Raw genomic sequence first — 27,001 nt, 5'->3', positions numbered from 1 at the left:
AGCAACCTTTTTCTACATATTCAATATTACCTGCAACAGATAGAACACACATTTTTATTACTCTGATTTATGGAATTTAAAGGACATGTTTCGTCCATTCATGATCTGTTTTTTTGGATACACATCTCCAAATCCACTGCAGAGATGCAACAATAAAGAGGGATTAGTCCCAGCTCAGCAAGTTATCAGCTAGGCATAGGGTAGCTAATTACTTTCTCATCCTGGGGGTCTGTCCACTGGGACCACCACTGATCCTGAAAATGTGGCTCCGAATTTCCCGTTAGGCTGGATCTTTGAATATACATTCATTATCTATGTGACTGTGAAAGTTGGTTAACTCCGGCACTCCCTTAGACAATGAATGGAGTGGTGACTTGTTTGCTCAGCCACTTCACCATTTTAACAAAAAACTTCAGAACCCAATTCTCGAGGGTGACGAGGGGCACTTTATGCAGCGTCATTGAGATTAATGTGTTCGTGTAATATATGGAAAATTGGAGTTCACCAAAATGAGAATTAACGGAATCTGCATGCAATTTTACATATGGAAGTAGTGGTTGTGTAGATGATTGTCCCCCAATGAAAATTACACCATTTTGGTAGAGCTCCGATGTGCCAGTTATGAAAAATCTAGTGTACAAGCCATATGTAAATCAGGCTGGAAGTGCACTTGTGGGCGTATCTGTGCACTTGAAAGAAGCAGTCCAGGTGCACGAACACACCCTCAGTGCACTTGCAGCACAATTTATTCATGGCATCTACGCTACATTTCTCATGACTGGCACATCGGAGCTCTACAAAAAAGGTATAATTTTTATTGGGGGACAATTATCTACACAACCACTACTTCCATATATAAAAATGCACTGACAAGTTTTCTTAACTATATATGCAGTGGCTCATAGAGGTTGAGGGTCTTAAGCAAGGGACTCCTCATTTTATTTCATAACAGGCATATAAAAAGGTGAAGTATGAAATATGATGAGGTTTATGTTATATGTACTCACCGCTCGAATAAGACACTGATCTGCAGATTTTTCCCTCACCACAGGTCGTTGTACATAGTTCGCTACACAGAGTATCTGAACATCGAAAGCACTTCAGGGCCGAAACTGCAAACAGAAAATACTCTACGTGAAATAAAAAAATGCATAAAATAAACCAGGAACGAAACTGCGGCTCCACCGTTTGTTGTCTTTTTGTATCATATATGCTTTGTGCCCGCTGTACAGATTGGTGGAGGAGGATAATGCTATGGGCTTCTATTAGGGTTCAGTCTCCACTCAGGGCCAGTTTTAGGCAAAGCGGGGCCCTGGGCAAAAGTTTAAAATGGGGCCCCAAATGCTAATACTGTATATTGCACCATCACACAAAAACATTTTGGTTGTATTCACATGCGCTGATTTCAGGCCGCTAAGTGAGTGTGATCAACAATATTGAAGCCCTTCGGTCCTTGTTTCCCAGCCTCTTTACACCGGCTGGGTAATAATGATGAGGACAGAATGATCACTAATAGATCAATCTGTCCCCATACACTACTATGTTATCAGCAGCTTATCTACAATTTTCACCAGGCGATGTGCTGCTAAGAACAATGAGTTTCGTTCCGGCATATTCAATCCAATCGATGAATAGACAGCATTTTGCTTGGTTAGTATAATACACCCCATAGTCCTCCACATAATATCATGCACACCCCATAGTCCTCCACATAATATCATGCACACCCCATAGTCCTCCACATAGTATTATGCACTCCCTATAGTATAATACACTCCTCAGTCTTCCATAAAGTATAATACACCCTCATAGTTCTCCTTGTAGTACAGTGCACTCCCCATAATATAATGCACCCCATAGTTTTTCATATAGTATAATGCACTGCCCATAGTCCTCGATAAGAGAATAATGCAGCCACCCCATAGCGTATAGAGCTGTGTCTGTCAGCACAGTGTCCAGAGCATGGAACAAATAACAGGACAGAGGCCATAAGAGTACAACAACCCAGCAGCAGGATCGCTACCTCCTCCGTTGTAGCACTAATAGACCATGACCTGTATACACAGTACAGTGCACACAGCAGTGTCATCTCCTCCTCACACTACTACACAATGATATGCATACACAGCACAGTGCACACAGCAGTGTCATCTCTTCCTCACATTACTACACCATGACATGTATACACAGCACAGTGCACATAGCAGTGTCATCTCCTCCTCACACTACTATACCATGACATGTATACACAGCATAGTGCACACAGCAGTGTCATCTCCTCCTCATACTACACCATGACATGTATACACAGCACAGTGCACACAGCAGTGTCATCTCCTCACACTACTACACCATGACATGTATACACAGCACAGTGCACACAGCAGTGTCATCTCCTCCTCACACTACTATACCATGGCATGTATACACAGCATAGTGCACACAGCAGTGTCATATCCTCCTCACACTACACCATGTCAAGTATACACAGCACAGTGCACACAGCAGTGTCATCTCCTCCTCACACTACACCATGTCAAGTATACACAGCACAGTGCACACAGCAGTGTCATATCCTCCTCACACTACTACACCAAGACATGTATACACTGCACAGTGCACACAGCAGTGTCATCTCACACTACTACACCATGACATGTATACACAGCACAGTGCACACAGCAGTGTCATCTCGTCCTCACACTACTACACCATGACATGTATACACAGCACAGTGCACACAGCAGTGTCATCTCCTCCTCACACTACTACACCATGACATGTATACACAGCACAGTGCACACAGCAGTGTCATCTCCTCCTCACACTACTACACCATGACATGTATACACAGCACAGTGCACACAGCAGTGTCATCTCCTCCTCACACTACTACACCATGACATGTATACACAGCACAGTGCACACAGCAGTGTCATCTCCACACACTACTACACCATGACATGTATACACAGCATAGTGCACACAGCAGTGTCATCTCCTCCTCACACTACACCATGTCAAGTATACACAGCACAGTGCACACAGCAGTGTCATATCCTCCTCACACTACTACACCAAGACATGTATACACTGCACAGTGCACACAGCAGTGTCATCTCACACTACTACACCATGACATGTATACACAGCACAGTGCACACAGCAGTGTCATCTCGTCCTCACACTACTACACCATGACATGTATACACAGCACAGTGCACACAGCAGTGTCATCTCCTCCTCACACTACTACACCATGACATGTATACACAGCACAGTGCACACAGCAGTGTCATCTCCTCCTCACACTACTACACCATGACATGTATACACAGCACAGTGCACACAGCAGTGTCATCTCCTCACACTACTACACCATGACATGTATACACAGCATAGTGCACACAGCAGTGTCATCTCCTCCTCACACTAATACTACATTTTGACTTACCCTTTTGACTGCTCATAAGAAGAATAAACACGAGAGAGATTATTGTATTCATAGTTTTCATCGCTTTCCCTTCTATTCCCTCCTCTGCCCTCATCACCACTTGTGTCTTTATATACAGCAGACTGTTGCTCTATAAAATGTTAGTTTATTGACATTGTAGCTTTTTTACTCGCAGAAAAAATGTAAAGTATGCAGAAAAAAAGCTATTGTAACACAAGAAAGTTATAAGCTATTGTAAGCTTCATTCATATAAAAGCCAAGAATAAATATACACCAAGTGTCTGATGACGGTATTATACAGGAAAGATATATATCTTTGTACCGTGTTAGCCAGTAGATAGAAGAATATTTAGAATTAAGAGTCCTCAGTGGTTGATGCCTTTTAATGGCTAACTGAAAAGATGGTAACACATTGCAAGCTTTCCAGACTACTCAGGTCTCTTCATCAGGCTAGACTAATACAAAATCTGAAGAGTCACATATTTATACACAAAACAGCACAGAAATAACGCAATTGATAAAATCCCTCTCCCATAATGATTGTTCTGCTTCACATCACTTGTCTTATCTATTGCGTTATTTCTGTGCTGTCTTGTGTGTAAAATATGTGACTCTTCAGATGTTAATAAAAAGGTATCAACCACAGAGGACTCTCTATATATTCTTCTGATGACGGTATGGTCATGTGTCAGAGTGTGGACTCTCTAAGGTACAATCCTTCTTCCTCTGGATCGACTGGGTTGTGGAATCTTAAAATTCCCTGATCTCAAATTCTACCTTTAGGCTGAGTACACACGTGGCGTTTTTTTCGCGTTTCCGCGGCGGTTTTAACCGCGCGATTTTGCCGCGAAAACGCGAAAAATAAGCATGCCATGCATTCCTATGGGATTCCGCAATGCTGTGCTAATGCTGCGGTTTTTACCGTGGCGGAATCGCTTCGCGGTAAAAACCGCAGCATGCTCATTAATTTGCGGAATCGCGGCGATCCCGCACCCATAGGAATGCATTGTTCTGCTTACTTTCCGCATGTGGCTGTGCACACCATGCGGAAAGTAAGCAGAACAATTGCGGATGGTACCCACGGTCCGGAGGAGAGGAGACTGTCCTCCGGGCTTTGGGTACCATACCCCTGTAAAAAATAGAATTTAAAAATAAAAAATATTGTTATTCTCACCCTCCGACGTCCCGCGCAGTCTTTCCGCTTCTCTTCACGTTCCCGTTCCCAGTAGTGCTTTGCGAAAATGCCCGCGATGGCGTCCGTTCTCGCGGGATCGCGAAGTCTCGCGGTCATTAGCGCGACGTCATCGCGAATTACCGCGAGACGTCGCGATCCCGCGAGAACTGACGTCATCGTGGGCATTTTCGCAAAGGATTACTGGGAACGGATGCGCGGGACGACGGAGGGTAAGAATAACACTATTTTTTATTTTTTTTTACATTTTATCGTTTACTACTGATGCTGCATAGGCGGCCTCAGTAGTAAAAAGTTGGTCACACTCGTTAAACACTATGTTTGACGAGTGTGACCAATCTGTCAATCAGTTCTCCCAGCGATGCTACAGATCGCTTGGAGAACGCTAGCATTTTGCAAGCTAATTACGCTTGCAAAATGCTAGTTTTTCCGCGGGAAAATCGCGGGAATTTAAAATGCGATTTTCCCGCGGACTGGAATTCCGGAATTCTCGCGGTAATTTCCGCGAGAGTTCCGGTACATGTGCACTTAGCCTAAACCACTTAAAGAGATGTGTGTGTTGCCTGGTTATGGACCTCAAAATAATTAGAGATTAGAGTTGGTATTGCTGAAGGAGCTTCTGAGTGAGGAACAGAGATGAAGGTTGGCACCAGGTGGTCTATCAGAATACATCAGGTCAAAGGATGAGATGGGAGAGCTGTCAGGAACACACCTAAGGGTATGTGCCCATGCTGTGGATTCCGCTGCGGTTTGACACCTATTCCATTGTCCAGGTGTCAAACCGCAGGACAATTTACCTGCGGTTTTACCTGCGGATCCTCATGGAAAAATCCGCTGGTGAATCCGCAGCGTGTGCACATAGCCTAAGAGTCAGAGCCAGGAGTGTAACAAATCCAAAGGGTGACATAGATTGACAATCAGGAACAAATCCAAGGCCAGGATCAGATTTAGGATTTGAACAAAATAGTAGTAACTCACTGTGAGACAGTGACCGGCATTTTTGTAAATGGCCGGTATGTGTCGCAGAGGAGGAGATCCTCTGCACTATCAGCTTCAAATGTTGCTCTGGGACCTGTCGTTCCATGAGCCTTGTTTATACTAGGGGCTTTATAGGGTTAGCCAGAGAACTGGGCGGGACTGGCTAACCACACACACCTCCCACCTATAGGGGTGGTTACAGCTACATAATGTGACCGTAGTTTGGGTCACATGTTCTAGCTTGTAAGGTCTTACAAGAGGTCAGGCCTGTGTGCTGGAAGGTCCTATGCTATGAATGGGTCACCGAGGAGAGCAGGCCCAGGCTAAGCCACAGAAAACCAGAGAGGTTGATAACTAAGCGGATTGCAGAACCCTATCCACACAACTAGCAGTAGCCATGGAGCGTACCTACAATGATCCTAGATGCCTCGGCCCTGCCGGAGAGCTAACAGCCTAAAGCAAGAAAGGGGAAATCTAAACTGCCCCAGAGCAGACCCCAAAGGAATAGATAGCCCCCAAACATATATTGTCGGTGAGACAAGATGGAAATACAAATGGAGGCAGGAAAATAGACTGAGCAAATGGGGCCCACACTGAATAGACAGGACAGGAAAGGAAAGACACTGTCTGCAATCACGCAAAAAACCCTGCAAAAAGTCCAACACGTCTGATGCACAAAAACACTGAAGTCGCACGACTTCGCCCCCACTATATCAGCATTCTGGTATATTCTGAAAGCAGAGCAAAAAGAGACCAATCGAACAGGGGACAAAACAAACTGGCACAAGCAGTAACATATGGGCGGTGATTCAGCACAGCCCCAGCCGGAGCTGGCTGACCCGCACAAAGCAGAGATAGACAAAACCAGATCAAATGCAACAGAATAGCAAATGAACCACTTAGCTGAACATGCACGGACAGAGCTGGACACATCAGACCTCAGGAGACACAGGAAGAAAATCACCAGCAGGGATAGAGGGAGTCGGCTGTCTTAAATTCCAATCTGAAACCCCAGATCTCCAATCATCATCCTCATTGGCAGGTGGCAAGCCTCTGTCAATCAAATCAGCTTCATTACCTCCAGTAACCACCAGAGGGAGCCCAGAAAGAGAACTCACAACCCCTCTGTCAATCTGACCAGCTCCACTACCTTTAGTAATAACCAGAGGGAGGACAGAAAGCGAATTCAAAACAGTCCTATGAGTGGATAGACTTCCTGAAGAGCACATGGTGATGCCGTGTACCTGGAAGGTCTCTGTGTTGGAAGGTCTTGTGAGTGGACCGGATTCCTGAATAGCACATGGTGAGACCGTCGACCTGGATGGTCCCTGTGTTGATAGGTCCTGCAGGTGGACTGGATTCCTGAATAGCACAGGGTGAGACCAGGTACTCGCAGAGTCTGTGACGGCACTGTGTTATGAAGCTACGGACCTTCTGACGGTCTGGACTGTCAGGAGTGCCCTTGTCCCAAGGCATCGGATGAGATGGTGATTCCAGCAAGGCAGCTTCCCCAGAAGCCAGGACTGACAAGGAGTCAGCATGTGGAGCAGGAGCTCCTGTAATGTAACTCCAGACAAGGGGGTTAAAGGGCAGACAAGTATCTGCCATTGGAACAGACTGTTGGTGCTTATTATGTTCCGTGGATGTTAATGAAGTGTTCAGTCACCCACGGTAACTGGACGAAGTGAGGTCTAGCATGTTTAGAGACTGCAATCTATGTCGTGTGTCATGGAGTAAAGTTGTGAGAGACACTGGCACGGCGTGCGGTCGCCCAAGGTAACTGGACAAAGAGAAGTCTGGCATTTTTAGTGTCTGCAAATTAAAGCTATGTACTAAGAAGTGTTATGGACTATGTGTTAGGTCTGTGATGTATAACATAGCCTACAGTGGTTTATGCTGAGTATAAATAAACCGCATGGACTGTTTAAGCGAGAAAACGTTCCTTTGTGCCTTCATCCTGTTGCCAATCGAGTGTCCCCCAACACATACAGTAAGTGCTGCCTTACAATAGATAGATAATTATCTATCTAAACTTTTCTATTTTTTCTACTACCTTTATAAGCTACAAATAGCAATCATTGCTGAACAAAAACAAACCCCACATGGAAAAATACATCAAAAACACATGTATTGTCTGCTGAGTTTTTCCTTCCATTGGATGCAGAAATGGTGCAGAACTTTTTGCATCCAAATACTCAAGGTGTGCACATTCCCTTAAAGTCAACAGACCTGACAACATTTTGGAGCATCAGAAGTCCCAGAAACCTGAAAGTGCTGCAAACCTGGAGAAGATCTGCGGACCTAACCAGCATACCCTGTAGAGGAACTGAAGCCAAAGTAGCATAGTAAAAGGAAACTGACAGGACTGCTCGCCAGATATGATGTTTTGGGGCCATTGCTCAAAGTTATTTATGAGACTTTAGGTGATACATTTCATGTGGAACTTCTTAATGAATAGAAAACTTAATTATGATTGTCAGCAGCACATTCCAGGACAACATTAAAGGTGCTGATTTGCTGGTTGATTACTGCCTTTCCTCTTGGTGGATATAGACGGTTTCAGAAAGTTCATGGTCGTCCAAGTCCCCCAGTACCAGTTGCCTAGTCGCCATTATTTCTAAGGAAGCTGTGCCTGCGCTACACCAAAATATCAGACATCACCTGTGACTCCCCTGAGGGTTCAGTTGCCACAGAGGTACTGCACCTCCTCCTGAGATGTGGTGCTTCACTACCAGGTAAGATGGAAATACCTGACCTGACTCCTGCACCCAGCACGGAAACCTTAGAACAGCAGAGCACCCTCTATGGCCCCTGCTTGGTTCATGAAGGGTGCTGGGAGGTGGGTGGAGCTTAGATTGCACTAAGAGGGGAAAGCTGACAGGAAGTTAGACCAGAATCCCCTGAGAGGGATGGGGTGAAAGGACGTAGATGTAGCAGCCTCCTGTGAGCTGGAGCTGCTGGCAAGGAAGGGAAAGGAAAGATCAGTTCTTCAGAAGGAAAGATAGAAAAGTACAGAACGTGTGGAGGAGAGCTGGGGATTGGAGCTAGAGCAAAGCCCTTCCCTAAATTAATGCGCCTAAGGCCGGGCGCCGGTATCCGAGGCTGTGTGAATGTTAATGGTTCTACAGTAGAAACTGGAGGAATAGAAGTTGTAACCACTTTATTTCCACCTAAGACTCGACAACACAGTAGCAACGGGACATGATTGTAAGGAGTCCCTGAAGTAGGCTACAGCTACCTGTCATGTGAGTGGAGTTCTAAGTAACAGCAAGAAAGAGGAACTTGAGTGTAATTCATAACTACAAATACTTCAGATTAGCCCTAGTAAGGAGACATTCAGAAAAGGCGCATTTGGAAGGGAGTGCTGGAAGGGTGTATTCCATCTGCCTGGGAGTTGGCTGAGCCCTCACCAGGAGAACACGGCACTGAAGCGGGCACCTGTCTATGCCAGAAACGTGAGTAAAGCATTGGAACTGCATTCAGTTGTGTCATTGCCTTCTTTCTGCGCCAACCCCTTCAGCACTACTACATCTCTGTGCCTAAATACTACACCATCTACCTCAACATCTTCTACCACTGCCCTGGGACTACAGCTCTGCCTGTGGAGAGCTATTACACCTCTGCTGCACCACACCATCTGTCCCAGAGGATCTGCACTGCAGCGCTGGTCACCTCTGACCTGATAACACAGGTGGCGTCACGAACTTATCTACTCATAAACTCTTTTCCACTTATTTTACATGGACACCCAGGGCCACGGACCGGGTCACCGCCACCCATCCCCTTTAAGACACCGGCCCGGTACCAAGTGAGTGAACCCCACTTGCCCTGGGGGTGATCCTCACCCATTTCCTGAAAAACAATCTATATCTGTCAGGGTGCATTTCATTACTGACACCTGACAAACATGGGCATGGGCGTTACATCTCACTGACTGGGCACTGGGTGACTGTTGGCTGTAGGGGCAGGCGGTCAAGGGGCTGCTCCACAAGTCTTTGAATCCCTAATTCTTGCAGGACAAACCTCTGTAACAGTTCCTACACTGCTTCTGGCTCCGTCATCTCTTCGAGGGCCTCCACCTGTGCCCTCAATCTTTCCTTTAATCAGACACACATTCCAACAGTGAAGATAGAATCCCCCACCTGAGCAGCCATGGCTCACCGCAATCAGGGTGTGTTCAAATTAATATGCCATGGAGAATGCAGTCACACAGCTCAAGAGTTGTGGATGACTATTCAGGTCGAGTTAGAGCAATGGCTGTCTCCACTGAACCTGGAGCCAGGGAAGGCCGTGTGTGATAATGATGCAAATATCGTGGTGGTCCTACACCGGGGGAAACTCTCACACATGTCTTGCATGGATCACGTCCTCAACCTGGTGGTACAGCAATTTCTCTGCCACTTCCCCGGCCTGGATGCAGGAAAGCACGGTCGCTGTGTGCTCACTACCGACGATCGGACCCTGAAGGTCATCGATTTGCATCGCTACAGAGGTTTTTCGGCCTATCAATTAACCATTTGATTTGCGATGTTCCAACATGGTGGAATTCCACTCCGCACATGTTTCAGCGACTTTGGCAGCAGCAAAGAGCCCTGGTGCAGTATGTCCTTTGGCATAACCTGGGCCAATGCAGTACGGACGTGGTGCAAATCATGCTTGTGGAGTGGACACAGATGAATGACCTCTGCACCCTTCTGCACAGTTTTGATATAGTTACTAAGATGACTAGCGCTGACGATACCATTATCAGCATCACTATTCCATAGCCTACATACTGGAGCACACTTTGAATAGTCTGCATGAGGAGGTGGTGGTCTGAGACAAAAACATGGAAACAGAGTAGGATGCGGAAGGGAAAACAATATCTCAAATTTCCGGACTGTTGTCATACAGGCGGGTGCTATGGAAGGGTGGCATACAGCGATTGAGGGGGCTCATGGTACCAGACAAAGTGGTAGTGAAGGTGCAGAAGCCAAGGAACAAACAAAGGAGGACATGATGATGGACGTGGAAGCACACGACACATGAGCGCCTTCTTCAACATGATGCCCGTATTCTTATAGCTAGAAATAGTGCTGACTACTGGGTTGCCAGTCTGCTAGATCCACGGTACAAGAGTAAATTTAGCCAGATGCTTCCTCCCTGGCAAGGGACACTCACATGCTCAAGTATCAAAACACACTTGTAGACAATCCCCAAGACAGAAGTGAGGCATACAATGTGCATCACAGTTCTAGATGTCCAATCCTGAGATCGGCGAGGCATCAGCTCAAATACATATTTGCAGCAGCAGTGTAAGTGGTATGAGCAATTTCTGTGTCGTTTCACACATTTTTTAGACCAGCCAGTGCACCAGCAGAACAGAGTACGAGTCTGACATGTTGTGAACGACTGGAGAGGATGGTGCAGAAATATATGGAGCTCAAAATCAATGCCATCAGGGAGATTTGGACCCTTTTGCATTTTTGGCTACTGGTGTGTGACAATATATTTTTTCTTTTTAAATGTGGAGACTCAAAGTTGGGTCTCCATCTGGTGAGTTGTCTGTAGTGGAAGGTGTGTCAGAGGCTTATACTGTTTCTACTGAATTTTATGGAAAATTGATGACACTTTAGTGGTGTGTGACAATAATTTTTTGAAATGTGGATACTCCAGTTTGGGTCTTCATTTGATGGATCACCTGTGTAAGTAGGGCTCCCAGACAAGCAAGCCTGTACTTAGTTTCATGCAAAACACAAGCTGCGGAGATACCATCGCATGTTTCTCAACACAAGCAATGACTAGCCAGGTCTTTCCCCGGGAAGGAACAACCACGGGAAGGGCAGTCTCCAATGAAGGAAACCACCTATGCCAAAACATGGTATCCATCCACAGACAGCTGTTTCGGGGTATTGCCCCTCATCAGTGTGGAGTAGGAAACTGGCCAGTAGGAGCAATGCCTAATAGAAGACTGAAAAATGAGGATGAATGAACTCATGGAGATCAACATCCAACACTGCAGAGACACCATCACATGTTTCTCAATGCAGTGATTCTAGAGCAATGCCCCATCCCTTATGGGAAATATGTAAAAACATGCAAAACACAAGCCGCGGAGACACCATCACATGTTTCTCAACACAAGCAATGACTAGCCAGGTCTTTCTCCGGGAAGGAACAACCACGGGAAGGGCAGTCTCCAATGAAGGAAACCACCTATGCCAAAACATGGTATCCATCCACAGACAGCTGTTTCTTTTTTTTTTTTTTTAAAACCATTCAGGTTAGTTATAAACAACTCAATATAAGCTCATCAACTTAAACGTCGTTGTTTCAACTCTCATCATCATGGTTCATATTTATTTTAGTATAACAAACCAAGGGTATACACAAAAGACATCCTGAACATCAATAAACATCACTAAAATTCACTGATATTTGATAAGGTGCTGCCATTTTTTAAATTTCCAGACACCCTCTGCATCAGAACCACCACCGCCTTCGCTGTCTAATTTATAAATTAAGCATAATCTAGAAAGGATCAGCCCGACACACTTATTCACAGATACATGCTTCTCTTTGAAAATTCCTATATTCCTCACATCCCACAAACTCTGCATCACACAAGTCATAATTAACCATAGGATTCTATTTTTCACACGACCACATGCACCAATTCCAAACATCGCAACACGCCAGTCAATAAAACTCACACCTGCTAACTCCTTACACAACCCACCTACACACTTCCACACACTGCACGCGTAATAACAGTCCCACATAGTATGCCACACAGTCTCACATCCACCACATCCTTCCCTCGGGCACACATCAGCTCTGGTCAGACCTCGTCTCTTCTGAACCTGTCGCACAGGCAAAATATTGTGCAAGGACATCCATACAATATCCCTTTGTCTATTAGACATCCCGTGCGTTTCCAAACTCTTCCATGCAACCAAAACTTCATTCCCTCTCAACCCTACAATATTACATTCCACATCATTCTTACGTATTATTTTCATCACATTCTTAGCCATTCTAAAATCATTCATCGGCACACGCAGCAAATCATGCTGCCTCACAAACTTCTCAATCACCTCATACCAGACCGGACACTTGAAAGCAACAGGCACTCTAGCATCCCTCTTTCTCCAACATAAGCCATATAACATCCAACCAGCAGAATAACTTGCCATATACGCTCCCTTATTTCCTTTATTCAGCAAAATAACAACAGTTTTGATATACTGAAGCCCCAGAAAAATCTCAATGTTTAGAAAGGCCATGCCACCATGGTGACAAGCCTTGAAAAGACTCTTAAGTTTCTCTATTTTACTGCTCCAGAAAAAAGTAAAAACTAACTTTTCCACTCTTTTTATTATCCTACATGATGGTGGAAAAACTGTTGCAATAAAAAGCAAAATTGGAAGAATCACCGCTTTTATGACCAAAATCTTACCAATCAAGGTCAAGTCTCTCAGTCGCCAAAAATTTAACTTACGCTCTATGCGCATTCCACTCCCCTCCCAGCTCTCCTTACCTTCCAAGTCCTTATTAAATAATACTCCCAGCACTTTGATAGCACCCTCCTCACACTTTACCCCCTCCATTTTAACCCTGTTATCCCCAAAACATTTAAAACTACATTTATTCCAATTCACTCTAAAGCCAGATGCACCACAGAAAAACTCCAGAAGCAACTTAACCCTACTCATAGACGCAACACTTTCACTCACAGCCACAACATCATCCATATATCCAAGAACTTTCACATGCTTCCCACCACTCCCAGGTACCAACAAACCTCGCATCATTTTATCACGTCTCACCAAGCATAACAAAGGTTCAATCACACATACAAACAAGACAGGGGACATGGGACACCCCTGCCTTACACCAGACTTAATATTCACTTTCTCACTCAACCACCCATTAACAAGAAACTCACTTGACACACAATCATACAAAGACATTATCCCATTCACAAATTTTGGAGGAAATCCCATTCTATCCAGAATTTTAAACAAAAACACATGTGAGACCCTATCAAACGCTTTCTCAAAATCAATTGACCGAACCATACACTTCCGTTTCCTTCCCATGCAGTCTCCAATCAAATCCCTTAATAACAATAAGTTATCACTCATACTTCTTCCAGGCACAGCACACACTTATAATAATAATAATTTTTATTTATATAGCGCCAACATATTCCGCAGCACTTGATCCTCATCCACCACACTACCAATCACCTCACGCATACGATTCGCCAACAATTTGCTATAGATTTTGTAATCTGCATTCAACAATGTTATAGGTCTCCAATTCTCTAAACACTTTCTCTCACCTTTCTTATGCACAAGCACAACCACCCCTTCTTTTATTGATTCACACAACTTACCACTCTCCCACATATACTTACATATCTCAGTCAAATCAGCACTCAGAAAATCCCACGCCTTCACATAGAATTCTACCGGCAATCCGTCTTTACCTGGAGTCTTATTCTTTTTAGCACTCTTCATCACATTTTCTACTTCTTCCATAATTACGTCCTCATTCAAAATATCACATTCTCCACTATCCAACTTGTTCTCTAACCCATTCAGCACTTCTGAAACAAGACCAGAATCAATCCATTTTTTATCATATAACTTGCTATAGAACCTATTCACCTCCTTTATCACATTGTCACCTGACACACACAAACCATTCCTATCCAGGATTTTATCCATATCAGCCTTTCTCCCATTCATTTTCTTAAAAAAGAACCTCGTGCACTTTTCATCTTTCTCAAGATGTTCTATTTTGGTGCGATAGATGATTTCTTTCCCTTTTTCATCCATAACACTCTTTAATTCACTCTTTGTCTCAGCCAGCAGATCAGACACATCCATGCCACTTTCTCCACACTTGCTTAACCAGTCTAAGTGCCTGTTTAAATCATTAAATCTACTCCGATAAATAGCAGCTTTTTTATAGCCCCACTTTTTGAAGAATTTGTTGCAACACACCTTAGCCCAGTCCCACCATTCCAGTACACACGCAAAATCCCTCTTACATACTCTCCACTCTTTATACTTTATTTTTAATTCATTCATCACATACTCATGTAACAATCTTACATTCAGCTTCCAAACCCCACCCCCATACACACGGTCATCAATCGCACTAAACACACCACTCAAACACTCATGATCAGAAAAAGGTACAGCATTTTGTTCAAAATTCATACACAACATATTTTTGGAAAACAACATTTTATCTATCCTGGATGCAATACCACCCCTATCAGCATGGTAAGTTGGCGGTGGTGGGATGCCAAATTTCAGAGCAGCAGCATCTAGAAGGGAAAAATCAGAAATAAGATTGGATAACTTTTTACCAGTTATGTCACAATTCCCTTCTGTGGTGCAATTAAAGTCTCCAACTAAAACTGTAGGCATTTTGCCCGGAAGAAACAAACTTAATTTTTCCAAAAGAGCCAGACGCTCCTTTTTCCTGTCGTGTCCTGATGGACAGTACACATTAATAATTCTAGCCCGCCACCCCCTATAGCTAACATGTGCAATTATACAGTGTTGGATGTTGATCTCCATGAATTCATTCATCCTCATTTTTCACAGTCTTCTACTAGGCATTGCTCCTACTGGCCAGTTTCCTACTCCACACTGATGAGGGGCAATACCCCGAAACAGCTGTCTGTGGATGGATACCATGTTTTGGCATAGGTGGTTTCGTTCATTGGAGACTGCCCTTCCCGTGGTTGTTCCTTCCCGGGTAAAGACCTGGCTAGTCATTGCTTGCGTTGAGAAACATGTGATGGTGTCTCCGCGGCTTGTGTTTTGCATGTTTTTACATATTTCCCATAAGGGATGGGGGCATTGCTCTAGAATCACTGCTTTGAGAAACATGTGATGGTGTCTCCGCAGTGTTGGATGTTGATCTCCTTGAGTTCATTCATACTCATTTTTCACATGTACTTAGTTTCAGTCACATACCTATGTTAATTTCCTTACATTTTTCTACCAATAGTACGGTATGAAAGTGATGTTTGGCCATCTCAGTATGGCTAAATTAAAAAAAATTTAGAGGTGTTGCATGAGGTATCAGGGCTCCCAGCTAAAAAGGCTTACACAGCTCAATTACAAAGAGGTCCTCATTGAAACTTCAATTACAAGCTGTAAATGCTGGCACAGACCCTGTCTCATGGCTGATTTCAGCTGTGCTGTTTGCAAATTTGTTGTAATGACACTGATGGTGTCACTTGGGCAGCCTAGGGGGCGCTATCAGGGGGGTATGGGAATGAGCGCAGGGAGTGGAGGAACAAGGCACGCACTGCACAAGGACCTGAGACTAACCAGTGAGCACAGGACCTGGAACTAAGTAGTCATGTGATAACAGGGGGCGGAATCACCGTGTGTGAGGACAGGGAAGGCAGCTGAGAGTGTGGAGTACAGGGCACATAACATTAACGTACTCAAAGGAGAGCCGAGGGTCAAAAGCCAGACAAGAGCGTGGTACCTAGGGATATGACAGACAGTAAACCAAGACGAGCCAAGGGGTCAGATAACCAGGAAGGACAGGGCAGTACAACGCAGGATACAGAGGCAAAACTCAGGGGACAAACCGGGCCATACACAACAAAGGTCACACACACAGAGGCACAGTGATTACAGATGAGTAACCTGGGTCAGCAAACACAAACCACTACCATCATTAAATATCTGCCCCAGAACCAAAGAGAAGCAAACTAGAATTAACCCTGACCTAACCAGAATGGAGGCGGAACCATCCTGTCCAAAGTCATGACATTTTTACTGTGGGTCAATTGATGCCACTTTTTATGGTGTCTACAACTAATTTTAGCTGTTTGGGAAGCTTTTTGTCACCCCTTGAGAAGTTGTGCATACGTTTGGTTTGGCATCCCATTGAATTTAATGGAGTTCGGGTATGTTTGTCGAACATGTTCGGCAAACATCTAAATGATTGGTAAATCGAACCGAACCAAACCTTGAACGTTTCGCTCATCTCTAGTCATTACACAAGACCTTTTAAGGCACGATTGGATGGCCCACCAGGGCAGTGGGGATACTCGGTACTCGGCCGCTTCTTAAAGGGGCTGTGTCACGGCAGCTGTGACCCGGTCCGTGGCCCTGGGCATCCAATAAAAGGGGAATAGTGAAAAAGGGAAAAATAAAGTGTTCATGATGCCACCTGTGGTTTCTGGTCAGAGGTGACCAGTGCTGCAGAGCAGATCCTCTGGGACTGATGATAGTGCAGCAGAGTTGGTATAGCTCTCCACAGCCAGAGCTTGGTCCCAGGGCAGTTGTAATAGGAAAGATGTATGGATGTAGTAGAGTTGGATAGGTGACACAGGAATAATTAGTGGACACAGCTGGGTGCAGTTCCAAAGGTTTACTCACAGTTCTTATGGGCCCAAGTGCCCGCTTGGTACTGCGTCCTCCAGGTGAGGGGTCCAGCAAACTCCCAGGTAGATCGGACTTCACCTTCCCAGGACTCCCTTCAGTGTATGCCTTTCCTAGCCATCTCACTGTGGTGGTTTCTACTCTTCCTGCCCAACAACTCACAGTCAGTGTCCCGGACCAGCAGCTGCGGACCTTGTCGGGTGACGTCCTCTCTGCGTCCCTTTGCTCCCTTGTGACTGCCTTTCCAGAGAAGATAACTGTGGCTTGTGGCTGAGGTACCTACAGGTGCCTCTGCCTCCGGCTTTCCAGCTGAGTCTATTGATTATTCCACTGGACTAGGGGGTCGGTACCCCACTGCAACCTGATCCCTCCACCCAACGAGCCCCATGGGCAGTATGGTCGCTGCGCCGTGCCTCTTGTATCCCTTCTCTTCAGGAGCTTCTTTCTGTCCCTTTCCTTCAGCTTTTCCAGGGAGCTGCTTGTCAGCATGTCTGCTCCCTTTCACTTCCTCCTCAATTTCTCTCTGAACTGAACTGTCCTCTCCCGTTCTCTTCCTACTAGCTCCACCCACTTCCCAACACCCTTTCCTACCCAGCCAGGGATGATATCATCCTCCCGTAGGGTACATCCAGGTTGCCCTACTTCTCTAGTATGTATTGGGTGCAGGTGTTAAGAGTCCTGGGTGGTGCTCGCTCCTTACCTGAGAATGGGGTACCACACCTCTGGGTGAGGTGCAGTACCTCTGTGGCGATTGGACCCTCAGGGACGCCACACGATCAGGCAGCTATGTGTTGCCTGAGTATTCATCAAGTTTAGCACTTTGCTAGCACGTGCCTTTGCAGGAATTGGCCTCATCTACCACTATATTGCTCCAGCAAATTGGCCAAATATCTTCTAAGCATCTCCTGCCTGATTTCCAACAAACAACTGCTACTTCCTAGCTGAGTCCATTGAATCCTGATGTTATAAATCTCTCAGCTCTAAATTCAAAGTATCTGTTTTGTTTCAGCAATCTTGGTGCTCCTATGCACTATAACTCTGCTGCCACTGCTGTGGTTAAAGGGAGTCTGGCACCCCTAAAACTAAAATGAGCTATACAGTGATAAATGGGACTTAGCCACAATAGAAATCATGCTAGCATTGTAGTTGTTACTGGCTGGTTCAGTACCTCAGAAAATAACTTTTACTTTGTATCCAAATTAAGGGGCTTTTGTGCATCCTTGGGGTGGCCAAGAATTTGGTGACCTCATTTGCATATTGGGGGCCTTCCCCCTCCTTTAATTGACAGTGCTCCCTTTCCAGAGTGAGTGCCATCTGAATGCTCCTCGTGTGGATCCATGAAAATCACTGATAAAAACTGTAACACCAATGAAGCTTGGATCCAAAACATAGATAAACAATGGTCCATATTTTTACATTTGAGAAAAATCATGGATGTCTCATTAAGGCCTTAAAGATAAAAATCTGGTGGCCAGCAACCACTGGAGGAGCTCAAATGTCAAGATTCCCAAAAACATGAATGTAAGCAGTATAAATCCATACTAATACATTGCTCACCCTCTATTTTTAATTGGTATGTCTGCTGAACCTGCTTCTTAATCCAGAATACTCACTAAACCCTCATGCATTGTTCACCCTCTGTTTTTAATTGGTATGTCTGTACTCTGTTTTTTCCCCTGACTTTAATTCCATGTATCATACTTCAAATTGACTGTATGCATATTGATATACCCATGCTCCTCACACCTTCCAGCCTTCCATCTTATCCCATCTCTTTCTTCAACTTTGATGCTAGTCAAATGTCTCATTAACTGCAATCTGTTAATTGCCCCCTGCTGTGAGCCGTCCTCCAGCCCCCTTCTCCTCCTCCTTCCCTCACTCACCTGGCTTCATTTCATGGACATTTGAATGGTATAAGTTGAACAAAGCAGGTCAGATATGACCTTGGTCAGATGTGACATCATTTGAAGCGATACATGAGAAATATACCAGAAATAGTCCAGAAATCGGTCAGACGGTAAGACTAACCACTGCTTTCTTACTTTACTTGCTTTTTTTTTTTTACCCTGCTCTTTAACCATGCTCACATTTGCCATCAATATTTTTGCTCCACTAATCTTCACTCTCCTTCGCTATCCCTAAACCCCTGCACCCTTGAACCAAATAACTATCTCTCCCTCTCTCTTACCCCCCACCTCGCTTTATCTGCAGACATACTCCTTATCCTCAGACCTCCCCTACTAAAATACAATACAAGACGATCACTCTCCTTCACCCACCTGCTTTCCCTTTCTCTGCTTCTTCTCACTGCTGGTGACATATCCCCCAATGCTGGCCCCCCCTGCCTCATAAATCCCTCTAATCCTCACCCCTATCTTTCTCACACTAAGAGAAACTACCGCAATCCCTCACACTTAAAACCTGTGCCTCTGACCCTCTCCTGCACCCTCTTTCTGGAGCAATTTGGAATGCTCGCTCCATCTGCAACAAGCTCCACGTGATCCACAACCTCTTTACCTCCCGCAACCTCTCCTTCTTGGCCCTCACTGAGACCTGGCTGACATCCTCTGACACAGCCTCCCCGGCCGCACTGAGTTATGGCAGCCTCCACTTTACCCACGCAACTCGCCCTGGCAACAGACAAGGTGGAGGAGTGGGTTTCATCCTTTCTAAAAACTGCTCCTTCAACCCTATCCAACCCCCACCCTCCCTTCATTCGAGGTTCACTCTGTCCGTATTTACTCTCCCTCTAATCTCCAAATGGCTGTCATATACCGACCACGGGCTCAGCCACTGCCTTCATCTACCAATTCTCCACCTGGCTCCTCCACTTTCTGCTGACATCCCCACCATCATCATGGAGTACTTCAACATCCCCATTGACACCCACCAGCCTCCAAACTCCTGTCACTTACCTCATCCTTTGGACTTACTCAGTGGTCCTCCACAGCCACCCACACAGATCGACATACATTAGACCTCATCTTCACCCGCCTCTGTTCCCTATCTAATATCACAACCTCTCCCTTCCCCCTATCTGACCACCATCTACTCACGTTCTCATCCTTGTCCTCACTTGCCCCCATGTCTAGCCACTAGCACATCCTCGCAGAAACTTCGCACACCTAGACATCCACAGACTCTCAGACTCTCTTCTACCTCTGTCCTCCATATCTTCACTCCACAACACGGACAGTGCCTCCGCTTTCTACAACGCCACCCTCACATCAGCCATAGACTCAGTCGCTCCTCTCATGCATGGCAAAATGCGACAAACCAATAGGCAACCTTGGCACAACAACCTCACCAAAAAACTTTGACAAGCATCCAGGGTCGCGGAGCGGTGGTGGAAGAAAACACGCCTGCCAGATGACTTCACTGCTTTCAAATAAGCTACACTTGCTTTAAATCAGCCCTCACATCTGCTAAACAGACCTATTTCACAAACCTTGTATCTTCATTATCCCACAACCCAAAATAACTGTTCAGCACATTCAACTCTCTCCTCCGCCCACCACTGCCATCTCCAATTCCCCTCATCTCTGCTGAGGACTTTGCCACCAACTTCAAAAACAAGATCGACCAAACAAGGCAAACCTTTACTGTTCCACCACCCCAACCGCTCCACATACCAGACCTCTGCCCTTCCCTAATAACCTCCCTCTCCAACATCACTGAAGGAGAGCTTACTCATCTCCTTTCCAAATCATGCCTCACCACCTGTGCACTTGACCCCATCCCTTCCCACCTGTTCCCCAACCTCACTAACATGATCATTCCAGCCCTAACCCATCTCTTCAACCTATCCCTAACTTCTGGTACCTTCCCCTCTGCCTTCAAACATGCCACCATAACACCCATCCTCAAAAAAAATCAAACCTTGACCCAACTGCTATGCCCAGCTATCGCCCCATATCACTGTTCCCGTTTGCTTCCAAACTCCTTGAACAGCATGTCCATGCTCAACTTTCCTCCCACCTCTCATCTAACTCCCTTCTTGACATCCTGCAATCTGGCTTCCACCCCCACCACTCCACTGAAACTGCCCTGACCAAAATTACTAATGACTTACTCACAGCCAAAGCTAACAGACAGTTCTCCATCCTCCTCCTTCTTGGCCTGTCCTCTGCCTTTAACACAGTTGACCACTGCCTACTGCTACAGACTCTTTCTTCCCTTGGCATCAAAGACCTTGCCCTGTCCTGGATTTCCTCATACTTTTCTGTCCGCACATTCAGCGTTTCCCACTCCCACTACCTCCTCATCCCGCCCCCTTTCTGTTGGAGTCCCCCAAGGCTCTGTCCTGGGGCTCCTACTTTTTTCCATCTATACTCTTGGCCTAGGACAACTCATAGTCCCATGGCTTCCAGTACCACCTGTATGCAGATGACACTCAGATCTACCTTTCTGGCCCAGATGTCACCTCTCTGCTGTCCAGAATCCCGGAGTGTCTCTCAGCCATATCCTCCTTTCTCACCTCTCGCTTCCTAAAACTCAACGTAGACAAAACTGAACTCATTATCTTTCCTCCATCTCACGTATCTTGCCTACCCGATCTACAGTATCTATTATGGTAAACGGCATCACGCTCTCTCCTGCACCTGAAATCCGCTGCCTCGGAGTAACTCTCGACTCTGCCCTGTCCTTCAAACCACACATCCAATCTCTTGCCACCTCCTGTCGCCTCCAACTCAAAAATATTTCCAGAATCCGTCCCTTCCTTAGTCCTCAATCTACTAAAGCTCTTGTACATGCCCTCATCATCTCCTGCCTTGACTACTGCAACACTCTCCTCTGTGGCCTCCCTGCTAACTCTCTTGCACCTCTCCAGTCTGTCCTCAATTTTGCTGCCCGACTAATCCACCTCTCTCCTCACTACTCCCCTGCAAATCCCTCCATTGGCTCCCAATTCCCCAACAAATCCAGTTCAAACTACTAACACTGACCTACAAAGCCATCCACAACCTTTCCCTTCCCTATATCTCTGAACTAATCTCCCAATATCTTCCCTCATGTAATCTTCAATCCTCCAAAGACCTCCTACTCTCCTCCACCCTTATTCGTTCCTCACACAACCGCCTCCAAGATTTCTCCCGAATTTCCCCTGTCCTCTGGAACGCCATGCCTCAACACGTCCGATTATCCACCACCCTCGGATCCTTCAAATGGAACCTGAAAACCCATCTTTTCAGTAAAGCTTACAGTCTGCAATGACCATTCTGCCGCCTCGCCACCACCCGAGCTGCCGCCTCACCACCACCAGAGCTGCTGCACCCCCGACCTTCTGTCTCTTCCCCTCTATCCTGTAGAATGTAAGTCCGCAAGGAAGGGGTCCCCTCCCCTCTGTACCAGTCTGTCATTGTAAATTTGTTTACTGTTAACGATATCTATAACTTTGTATGTAACCCCCCTTCTCATGTACAGCACCATGGAATTAATGGCGCTATATAAATAAATAGTAATAATACTAATACATACTAGTGGTGGCCCCAAGCATCACCACTGATAGTACAAAGTCAAGAAGGAGCTTTGAGGTCTGAGTCAAATAAAGGGAGATGGATTCTTTACTTAAAATGAAGAAACATGTGAAAAAAAAAAAATCGAGTTATATTGCATTGTGTGCCATATTGCAGAAGTGTTCTACCTTGGAAGCAGGAGCTCTGTGCTAAAGATCAGCAAGGACCGCACATGCCACCATACTGGGTCACTGCACACAGTTTGGATGTGCACACAAAGCTTTAGGGAAAAAGATAAAATGAGGGTAAAAAGATCACACCCACTGTACCAGGAAGCTGTTTGGCTTTGTTTAAAACTTAAAAAGTTGACTAAATGGTTTTATTGCTCACGTATATTTTTTATGGAAAAATGAAAAAAATCGTTACAAGCAATTAAATGAGACGGTTTATGAGGCAGAGCATAGGAGGAGCAGGTGGTACTCACCAATCACAATGTGAACCTTTATCTCATTGATGCAGAACAAAACTTGTTCGGACTTACAAAAGGGGGAAGAAAAGCACTACTGCAAAATGCGCACACTATAACCAAAAGTAAATTTAATTGCATATATAAATTTTATTAGCACACAAAAGACCATAACATTTAAAACATAACTAAAAACACATGGCTGCAACCACCCATAATCATCTGCATAATATCATGATACAGAACATGATAAATCACCAAACACAGTCCTTTTGTAAGAAAACCACCTCAATTCAAGTGATTTAAACAACATCCCCAAACATGAACGGGGATATAGAGGCATTGACACAGTATTAAAATAATCTTATTCAAACATGTTGAAATAATGATACCTAAACAAGGAATCCTCATAGGTAAAAAACCGGAGGTATAGAAAAACCAGGAAAGCTATAATGTCATGAGATATATAGTTACACACATAGCAAAAAAGACGTATATATGAATATATGTTATGTAACTAACAGAACAATAAAAAGTGCATTGTGCAGTTGTGCCACATAATAATCCGTACAAAAAATATATAAAAAAAAAAAAAAAAAAAAAAAATTTTTTTGAAAAAGTTTTATTTGCAATCAAAATAAGCAATATAAAGTGCACTGTGCAACTGCACTATATGAGGGCCAGTTAATGAAATGCAGTGTATAGTACACAATTCCTTGTAATTTCCTGACCAAAATGTATCATACTGCATATAACAAAAATGGCATGATAAAAATTAAGGTGCTCCGTGCACTGCTCCAAAAAGCTAAAAGCCAAAAATGTTTGATCCAGAAATCATTATATATCACAAACTGATCTAAATGTATTACTCACAGTGAAAAGTTCCTGGTTAACCAGACCACCTGGGCGTACCCCGACAGCACTATTTCGCCTGACCGGCTTCCTCAAACAGGGGCATATGTAAGGCCGGTTTCACATTTGCGCTTTTTAGCGCAGCGACGGACTGCGCATGGCCGCCACTAAGCCCTGCCCCCTGCCCGCCCCATCCGTTCATCGCCGCCTACTAGCGCACATGGGCGCTTGCTATCTGCGCACCCTATCTTTAGCATAGGGTGCGCAGATCGTGCGCTGGCCGTGCGCTAGCAGGATTTTGCCATGCGCTGCGCACTTTTGAAGGTGCGCCCGTGTGCGCCGAGCGCAGCATGTTGCATTTCGGCGCGCACAGCGCACCTTCAAAAGTGCGCAGCGCATGGCAAAATCCTATTAGCGCACGGCCAGCGCATGATCTGCGCACCCTATGCTAAAGATAGGGTGCGCAGATCGCAAGCGCCCATGTGCGCTAGTAGGCGGCGATGACTGGATGGGGCGGGCAAGGAGCCGGCAGGGGGCGGGGCTTAGCGGCGGCCGTGCGCAGGCCGTCGCCGCGCTATAAAGCGCAAATGTAAAACCGGCCTAAGTGCATACAAAAGTGCCTTTTAAAAGCCGTTGCCACAGCTGAATTGTGTGTCGGTCTAATCTGCCGTTCTTAGCACATGCCCAGTCTTCGGAATTTCCCCGCTGATGAAAAAGTGACTTCTGGCTCAGCGCACCAGGGACGCAGGCGCAGAACGCACTACAGACCCGTCTAGGCACCGCCATAAGTCAGGGGATTATTCCAGATCACGCATGCACTGCCAGAATACCGAGACCAAGCCCTGTGGCTTTTCACAGGCAACGAACATAACTACATCACTAATAGGAATATAAAGTGCTAAAAACAATAGTGGTTGTGTATAAAATATACCTATATACTGTCCACAATAAATTTATAACAACCAGACAATACTTATTAACAATATAGCAATATAATAACCATGGTGATAAAACATATTATAGTGATACTTAGTAAGTGCCTATAATAGGTGCAAAATTTATATTTATCCAAGTATGCGGTTCAAGACATTACATTTAATTTTAAATACTATATAAAATATATAAAATACATATCTATAAATAAGGCCATTAATGTGCAAAATTTCTATACAGTGATCCACACTAGGAAAAATAAAAAAAGGCACAGATATACCAGCTTCATTCCCATCATTAATCCCTATTACAAGACAGAATATAATAATAATCATCCCATAAATTTTACAAAAATTCAAAAAACATCCTTCTAACCACCAGACAAATGTACTAATACATATAAATACAAAATACAAAGATATTACTATAAACAGTAATAACATAAATTTCTTTTCTTCAATCTTGCGTATTTTTCTTTTTTTGAGAAATACATCAACCTCTTCTACAGAGCCAGAGGATATGTCACAATAGACACTGGATGCTCATAATAAAACACTAAATATAAACAAAGAATAAAGCAAATAATAAAATGACACAAACATATAATAAAAACAGGATGAACAATGGAGAGAGAATATTCATGTTCATAATAATTAATAATCCATATCGCCAATTACAAGAATGAAATTTTTTTTTTATATATATATATATATATTTTGTACGGATTATTATGTGGCACAACTGCACAATGCACTTTTTATTGTTCTGTTAGTTACATAATATATGTTCATATATACGTCTTTTTTGCTATGTGTGTAACTATATATCTCATGACATTATAGCTTTCCTGGTTTTTCTATACCTCCGTTTTTTTACCTATGAGGATTCCTTGCTTAGGTGTCATTATTTCAACATGTTTGAATAAAATTATTTTAATACTGTGACAATGCCTCTATATCCCCGTTCATGTTTGGGGATGTTGTTTAAAGAACATGATAAATGTAATGCCCAAACACCCTATGCAAAATGTAAGTAGAAAGAACCCACCAATCTCAATATGGCTCATGAGGACATAACCAGAGGTACATGGAGCTATCACAAGACCAAATAGTCACTCCAATCAACGACCCAGGGTAAAAAGGATGAACATCAATCGCAATGATAGCCCAATAGAGTGGTATAACACCCACAACCGCTGGAAATTCAGGGTAAAAATAGCCCTGCTGGAGCTACAATAAGTCCCCAATAAAGAAATTATAAGGCTGAACCCTACAATAAAAACGGACCAAGCACATGATAGAGCCAAAAGTGGGCGATAAGTAAAGAACTATTACCAGGGTGAAATCATGTGAAGCAGATCAAGAGAGCAGGACCATGGGTGGAAGCCCAGAAGCGTTGCCCCACGCGTATCTCCGTAGCATGTATGGCTTCATCAGTGGAAGTAACGCTCGTGACCAATTAAATATAAATACCTGAAAAAATCATCAGTAATAGCCCTCTGGTGTGTGTAAGCAGCAACGACTGAAACAAAGATGATCCGAGGGATCCTGAAGCTATGGACCGACATCTCGGTCAAAAAAGATAATGCGCATGTGCGTCATGAAGCGCAGTGTGCGCACACTGAAACGCATCGCAAGGGGCACATGCGCGTAAAAGATGATGAAGTGCAGTATGCGCGCACTGGAACTCATAACAAGAGGCAAAGGGCACATGCGCGGCACCGGGGAGACAGTGGAGATGCAGGCTGGACAAGAGCAAGAACATGAATGCAGGATTGCAACACAGACGTCATGCAGTCACATAACATATGAATAATTTGATAAACCAAGTAAATGACTAGTCTTTATTGACAATATACGTAAGTATGAGATGTCAGGCTTGCGCACCAAATCCCAACGACGCAATTTGCTGGATATTTGGTTTGAAAACCAATGGAAAGAAAACTGCTAAATGTGCATAATAGTGCTGCTGCCTGAAAAATGTTTATGTGCCACAACCAATATGGAGATATAGAGCAACAGAGCGCATGTGTAGTCCAAAAAATGCCACACAAGGTCAGTGATTGGCCAGTAACTCAGTACTCAGCGATCATGCACTTCAGACATGCGCAGTGGATGTCAGAGAACGCTGCATAGTGAGGATACACGTGACTCCATGGGGTAAGATGTGTGCTTGTACAACAATTTCATGATATGGCGCATGCGCCGCCAAACGCATACTGCGCACGGCCTGCACCCCCTGTGATAAAGATAGGGGACGCAG

General features: G+C 44.7%; 1 long non-coding RNA gene across 1 annotated transcript; it reads right to left on the bottom strand.

Moving 5' to 3' along the window:
* On the bottom strand, positions 1 to 26,169 carry LOC141051672 (uncharacterized). Its single transcript, XR_012220672.1, has 3 exons — positions 26,074 to 26,169; positions 1,008 to 1,112; positions 1 to 30 (listed from the first exon to the last, which is right to left on the bottom strand). It is a non-coding gene; the product is annotated as an uncharacterized lncRNA (long non-coding RNA).
* Between the last annotated feature and the right edge of the window lie 832 nt (positions 26,170 to 27,001).

Source organism: Dendrobates tinctorius, unplaced genomic scaffold (genome assembly GCF_039654945.1).
Source record: "Dendrobates tinctorius isolate UK_male_01 unplaced genomic scaffold, ASM3965494v1 ptg000158l, whole genome shotgun sequence".
Classification (NCBI taxonomy): Eukaryota; Metazoa; Chordata; class Amphibia; order Anura; family Dendrobatidae; genus Dendrobates; species Dendrobates tinctorius.
The sequence above is the reverse complement of the archived record's forward strand: the minus strand, read 5'-3'. Positions and strand labels throughout refer to the sequence as shown.